Below are 7286 nucleotides of genomic sequence, written 5' to 3'. Positions count from 1 at the left end.
GATTACATTTCCCGGCACACGTTTGCCTTGTAATGCGGAGTTTTTAATTACCGGAGCAGGGGGGATTACAGCCCCGGATCAAGCTGAGCCCATCAGAGCGGAGGCATAGAGAGACGACACCCCCCACATCCCCCCCGATCCCCAGCGACCCTCCCGCTCCTTCCTTCCTTCCTTCCCTGCCCTCTCCCACCCCCGGCAACCTGCCTGCCCGCAGCCCCTAATCCCGCTACGCCTCCCCGGGCACCCCCGAGTCAGCCTTCTCGGGCTCTCGGGGCACAATGCCACTGGAGACCCCAAAATCTGCCCCCCACCTTGCGGTGGCTCCCCCCCGCGGGCACAAACTTTCCGCCCCCCGCGGAAGGCGAGCGCGGACCGAGCCGCTGATCGTGTCCCCACGTCCCAGCCCCCGGGAGGGGGGATAGACGGAGTCTTCTTCGACCCCCCTCCTTCCCCCAACCTCCGCTCCCCTCACCGTTACCGACCACGGTCCCTCCGCCGGCCGATCCGTTCTCCCTGCAGACCAGACTGCAGCTGCCGCCTCGCCTGGGCAGCTCCGCGCGTCGCCTCCCACCGGCGCCGTTCCCGGGGGGCGTTCGGTAACGGGACAGGGCGGCAGCTGCCCCTCGCCACCCCCCGACCCGGGGCTGCTCAGGGCGCGGATAATCCTCTAACGATCTCGTTAAGGGCTCTGCGGGGCTCGGGGCGGCTTTAGCCCCGCACTGATATCTCACCGCCTTTGTCTCTGTCTCCCGGTCCCCGGTGAGAAGGGAACGGCCGGCCCCAACCGGCTTCCCCGCACCCCACTCCTCACGGGGACCCGTGTGGGAGGCAGGATCCAGGGAGGACCGGGAAAGCGGAGGAGGCGGCGGGGCCGGAGGGGTTTGTCGAGCTGAGGAGAGGAGATCTGGCCCCGGGGAGGGCAGCGCGACCCATGCGGGACGTGCCCCGGGGAGGTGCCGCAGGGGGCGGTGGGGGAAGGAGCGTCGCGGGTGGGTCAGGGCGGAATCGGGACAGCTCCCGGTAAGTGAAGCCCGACCACAGCCTCCGCACCATCTCCCACGCTGGGGCCACCCCGATGTCGTCGTTGTCACCCCCTCTCCCCGCCTCGATCCGTTTCTCATCCCACAATCACCCCCTCAAACCCCCTCTCTGTCCCCCGCTCCCCGTCCTGCATCGCCCGGGGCTGGGAGGGCTGAGGCGGGTACCTGTCAGGGAGCCCCCCGGGGATTGCTCAGGCCATAGAGAGACATCGGCCACAGAGATTCTCGGGGGTCTTCTCCTTTACCCAGGTCCTCTGCCGTCTCCGACCAAGTGCGCTTCGGGAACCCTGGGAGCATCTTTCGCCCTCTTTTTTTTTGTCCCCCCTCCATCCCTCCCTAGGTGCCAGCCGCTCCCGGCAGGATCCGTGCCAGTCCTGGTCCCGGCCCCTGCCTGCCCTTTTCCGGCTCTGCCTGGCCTTGCTCCCCCTATCCTCCTCCCCACCCACCCCATCCCCGCAGCTCTCCATCGCTGCCTCCCTGGGAGACAATCCATGAATCCCAACCCTGCTTCCCTCCCCTAAAGGAGTTCGCAGGATAGCCTCATCCTGCTCCTCTTCATCATCTCCCCAAACCTGTGTGTCTCTTGCCGCTCCTCCCCAGCCCCCACGATCCCAAAAGATCAAGGTCAAGAGGCAGGGCGGTGCAAGGAGGGGCACAGGCTTGCTCCGAGGGTCCCTTTGCTGGCGGAACCGGCACGGGCTGGGTGTGCTGCATAGGCACACGGGATCCAAAACCCAGTCGTGTTTCAGGGGAGCAGCGCGGAGGAGGGTGACAGCAGGGTGGGGGAGAAGGCATGGGAACAGTCTGGCACCCCACGGGCACTCCACTTCATGTCCTGCGGGTTTTAAGCCCCCTCTTGTGAGGCAGGGAAGCGTTCACCTGCCAGCCCCCTACTCTCAGGGACGCGGTTTAATGGCCGTGGTGGTGCTTGGGCTGGGTGATCTTCGGGGTCTTCTCCAGCTGAAGCGGTTCTGTGATTCTCTGAATCAGAATGCAGCCAGAAGGTTGGTTTTGGAGGGCACTGGAAGGTAGAAGGGGTGGGGGGGAGGTGTGCGTGTGCCTCTGTGTGTGTGTGTCTGAAACGTCTTGGCACCGGCAGGCGGGTGGCCGCTTGCCGCGGGTCAGCGCTGATGTGCCTTGGCAAGGCCAGCCGGAGAGATCAGGCTGGGAACGGAGCAGGAGATGCCGCAGGTTTGAGCCGCCTTGGAAAAGTCACGCAGAGAGCAGAGGGTTGGGGGACTGTCGCCCAGCTGCCCGCGGGCACCGAGCCTCGCCCAGCCAGCACCGTCACTGCGTTCTGCTGCCCACTGCGCTGCGGGGCAGCAGAAGGGCTTGGCAGAGGAGCCGTCCCTGGCAGACCACACGTCCCTTCCCCCAGCTCCCCACGGCACCAGTCTGCCCAGCCGAGCGTGTGGGCTTCGCTGCTCCCTCCTCGCTGGGAGCGAGAGCACTTTTAGTTTGCGGCGCCCTAGAGGGACACCGCGGCGGGAAGGGCTCTCCCGGCTGAAGATCAGAGCAGCCCTGGCCCCACGGCTGCTCAGTCACTCCCGGGTGGCCTGTGCGGGGTCAGGCACTGGGGGCTCAGGCTTTGAAGCCACCATGCTCTGAGCAGTGGGGCGCACGGGATCGCTGCTCCTTCCTTCCCCAGCTCCGGCTCCCTGCCTTCCCTCGGCAGCAAGGACCAGGGGCCCGACGGAGATGCTGGGTGGCTTCTTGTGTTTGTCGGGCTGGTGGAGCACTCTGCCTGCCCTTGGGTGCTGGGATGGAAACCATGGAATGTGCCCAAGCTCCTTTCAGAGGTGCTCAAGGACATTTTTATATTAAGCTATCTGTGATATTAAGGTATCTTTGCTGTGGGGGGGATAAAGCTGACACAGGAACCAGTGTGAGGCAGGAACTGTCAGCCTTAGACATCCTCCTGAGCAACCTCCCAGCCCTGATGGGTTTCATCAGGAACCTCCAGAGGTCCCAGCTGATTAAAGCCACTGTGCGACTTCATAGAACCACTGAATGGTTTGGGTTGGAAGGGACCCTAAAGATCATCCCATTCCAACCCCCCACTAGCCCATATTGCTCTAAGCCTCATCCAACCTGGTCTTAAATAGATCCAGGGAAGAGGCATACACAACTTCCCTGGGCAACCTGTTCCAGTGTCTCACCACCCTCACAGCAAAGAGCTTCCTCCTAATGTCCAACCTGCATCTACCCTGCTCTACTTTCAAACCACTGCCCCTTGTCCTACCACCACAGGTCTGCCCCAGCCTGTACCAGCCCACACTGAGCAGAGGTAAAGTGGCCACCAAGAGGAGGGAGATGACTGCCCAGAGAGCCTTGGCTTCAAGAAGGTGAGGTCCTGGATTGGTCAAGGAGCCATTTCTCTTCACAAATGCCTTGCCCAGCAGTGAGCTGTGGAGCAAGGATGGAGCTGGGAGCTGGGGCTCCTCTCCCACAGTGAGTCCTAGTCTGTGGGCTGTGTTTTGCAAGGTGCTTGGGTTCCATCAGCACCCTCCTCTCCCCTGGCACCACTGCAGGTAGGTCTTTCACACCAGGGGTGTGCCCATCAAGGTCTCCTCGAGTTCTGTGTGGTTTGTAGGTGAGAAAATGTAGCTGAGGTGACCAACTGAAGGAACAGCAGACCGGAATCTCTCGGCCAGCAGCACAGGAACAAACCTCACAACCCCCCTGCTAAGACAGCTGGAGGCTGAGATACAGGCTCAGCTCTGAGCAGCCCCTCTGTGGCCCATGACCAAGCCCTGGAGGGGTGGTCTGTCCTCCTCAGCGTCTGGGTGAGCCCATTCTGGCTCCCTGTCGGACACAGACTTCACTGGCAGCTTGGGAAGCCAACATCTCTGCCCCTGCTTCAGAGAGGAGGATCTTCTTGCAAGCCCAAGCCTGCGCAGGGAGCTGCTCCCTTGGCTGGGGTCTTGTTCCTCTTGAAGTAAGAGACCTTGGACCCAAAGCACAAGAGCTGTGCCCTCATTATCTTCAGAGCTGGGACTGGTACTGACCTGGGCATCTTAGAGGGTCTCCCCACTAAAGGGTCCTGTGTGAGTGTCTCCTCTGGGAAGGACTGAGAAGGAAGGGGCACAGTGAGCAGGAAAAGCAAGGATGGGCAGCAGCATGGTGCTTGCAAGGGGGAAGAGCAGAGCCTCTGGAAGGGAGATGCACCCCTCCTCTGCCAGGCAGCAGTGGGACTGATCTTGGCACCCTGTGCATAGAGCCTGCACTTGAAGTTCTGAGAGAAGATTGAAGAAAGAATTGATCTAAGGCTTGGAAAATGCCTCACAGGAGAGATGTGAGGGGAACTCCTCAGCTAGCTGCAGAAAGGAGCTGGAAGAGGTTTGATGGCAGAGGCAGGAACGAGGAGGAAATGCTGGGGGGGACAGGACAGGGAGAAGCTTGAGCCAGCTTCGTGCACTGGGCAGTGAGGGGGATGAGCTGTCATAGCTGCTGGTGGTGTCTGTGTCTCCTGGGGTCTGCAGACCCACGTGGAGTGGAAGATGTGGCTCTGCTGAGCCCCAGCTCCCCAGTGTGTCTCCGTGAAATGGAAAGACTGGCCCTGGGGAGGGGGTTCCAGCTGACTCCTCCTCCTCCAGCAGGCAAATCACTGCAGCTCTTCTCTCACACGGATGATGCTACAAGGAGTTTGACCTGCTCTTTCCTATGAGAAGGTCCTGTAGCCACAAGGAAGCCTCTTGTCAGCTCACACAGGGCTCCAGAAAGGGGCATCAACCCAAACAACCTGAAAACTCCTCTCTTCTCTCTCCACTCTGCCCTCTCCCCTCCACCCTCTCCTCTCCCAGCATGCTGAACAACAGCTGGAAATGTTGGAGCTGGGACCCCACAGTTGAGGCCAAGGTGTGGATGCTTCCTTGTCCTCTCCCCACACACACCTCCTTGCATCAACACCCAACAGCCAGTGTGTGCCTGCCCTTCCCTGTGAGCTCCCACAGCTCTGGGCTAGGTTGATGCTTTCATAGCTTCATAGAATGGGTTGGGTTAGGAGGAACCTTGAAGCTCCTCCTGTTCCAACCCCCTGCCGCGGGCAGGGACACCTTCTACGAGCCCAGGTGGCTCAAGGTCTCATCCCATCTGGCCTTGAACACTTCCAGGGAGGAGACATCAACAGCCTCCCTGGGCAGCCTGTGCCAGTGTCTCACAGGAGGGAAAGGCAGGGACATGTTTTTGCTTTGTTCCTCTTTCTGATTTTTAGCCATCTGCTTCTCCGGAGCTGTCCTGGGTCTCTGGGGATGCATCTCTGGAGAAGAAACTCCAATTCTTCCAGTCCAGGACCAGATTCGGGGATGTTTCCTGCTTCCTTGTGCCTCCTTTTACTCCATTTCTCTGTCCCCGTTCCCAGGATCACCTCTACCTTCCCACTCTTCCCTAGTCCCTACCAGTTCCCCCCTACCAGTCCCCCCGAGACAACTCCCAACATCCCCACGCGTTCCTGGGAGCGTTGCAGCTCCTCCAGGTCTCCCTTTTCCCCCCCACCAGCCCTACTTCTTTCCTCCCTGTCTGGGAGATCAGTCATCCAGGGTGTCGACAGGCCCCCGACTCCCCCGGGAGGGTGGGAGCGCAGAGCTGGGGGTGGGGGTGCTCTGCTGGGAGAAGGCAAAGCTGCCATCAGCAAGCGCTTTGATCTCCAGACAATCACAGAGGAGTGGAGGACCTCGCTCCACTCAGCCAATAAATAATGGAGCTGGTGTGTTGACACAGACAGATTCCCCCCAAACTGTCAGGGAAGGGGAGACGGAGCAGGAGGCAGGGACGGGAGAGGAGCAGGCAGGGGAAGGGACCAAGAGGGTCTGTGGGGAGAGAAGGAGAGGGGGCGAGGGAGGTAGACACCAAAAGAAGTTTGAGGAGGCAAGGCTGGCAGGGGAGAGCCGGGCAGGGAGCGAGGGAGCCTGAGGAGCACGTATTTGCAGAGGGGAAGGCAAATCAAGACAGGAACTGTGGGTGGAAAGGGGGAGGGAAGCGCTGCATACAGAGCAGGCTGGAAGCAGAGGGAGAGGGGGAAAATTAAATCTGAAGGTGGAAAAGAAAGAGAAGGAGGAACAAAGGGCTGGAGTGCCCGCCGGGCTCCCCGGCAGATCACAGGCTCTCCGAGCAGGGACCATATTCCCGCAGCCCTGAGCCCCCTCCCCCGGGGCGCTCAGCGCTGCTGCTGGTGCGCAGCCAGCCGCAGGAGCCTGCCCCGGGAGCACCAGTCCCCAAAAACCCCTCCCGCCGTGCCCCTGTGCCCACGCTGCCCGCTCCTCCCCACCGCCCGCTGCCTCCTGCCGCCGGGAGCTGTCTGTGCTCTGGCTGGGGAAGGGTTTTTACTTCACTGGTGACAAAGAAATCTCTGCTCTGGGCTCAGGAGCCCAACCACCGCGCCCAGCAGAAACCATCCTCCCCTCGGCCACCCTCCAGCCCACCCTGGCTGTGGCAGCAGATCCAGCAGGAATGGGATGGGGGGGAGGGGGGGGGAAGCCACTGGGATTGTCTCCTTCCTCCCAGTTCGGTTCCTTCTCAACCCCACCTCTGGCTCAGCCTCGAGCGTTAAGTGTGTGGGGAGCAGCTGCTGAGGTCTCCAGGTCAAGCCCTACCCTGCCGTAGGTGTCCCTCACCCCTGCTTGGTCCTTCTGGGAAACAGAGCCCATGTTTCCTAAGCAAGCTCCAGCTGGGAAGCAAACACCTCCCAGCCCTTGGACACCCCCTCCAAGTCTCCACCTTCCTCTACTTCAGCCTCCCGTCCCTTCCTGCTCCTGCCCTGGGCGATCCTGCCTTGGCAAGAGGGTTGGACTCATCGATCTCCAGAGGTCCCTTCCAACCTCTGTGGTGCTGTGGCACCTGCCCCAACCTCTGCCCTCGCACAGATCAGGCTCTCCTCCGGGGAGTCCCTGCCCCCTCCCATGAGGAAAGCAGGACCTGCTGGGCCAGGGGGTGACTGGTCTGGTGGAGGGTGTCCATAGGGCCGGGGAGGGGCAGGAACACTGGCTCCAGGACAGTGTGGGATGGTGCCACAGCAGAAGATTGGCTGACAGCATAGGAGACCCAGGAGCCTGGCAGCAGAGCAGGGGTTGGTGCCACATCCTCCTGGCACCACCATGCTGGGCCAAAGCGGAGCAGGAACAGGAGCTTGCTGGGATATTGCCCATGGATGTTGTTTGGCTTAATGATGGCAGGAGTGGCTGCCTAACTGGGGCAGCAGTAGCTTATGGCCTGAGCAGTGGGAGGACTGCAGCTCCTGCCAAGCTCTTA

Source organism: Pogoniulus pusillus, chromosome 22 (assembly GCF_015220805.1).
Source record: "Pogoniulus pusillus isolate bPogPus1 chromosome 22, bPogPus1.pri, whole genome shotgun sequence".
Lineage (NCBI taxonomy): Eukaryota > Metazoa > Chordata > Aves > Piciformes > Lybiidae > Pogoniulus > Pogoniulus pusillus.
This window is presented reverse-complemented; position numbering follows the sequence as displayed.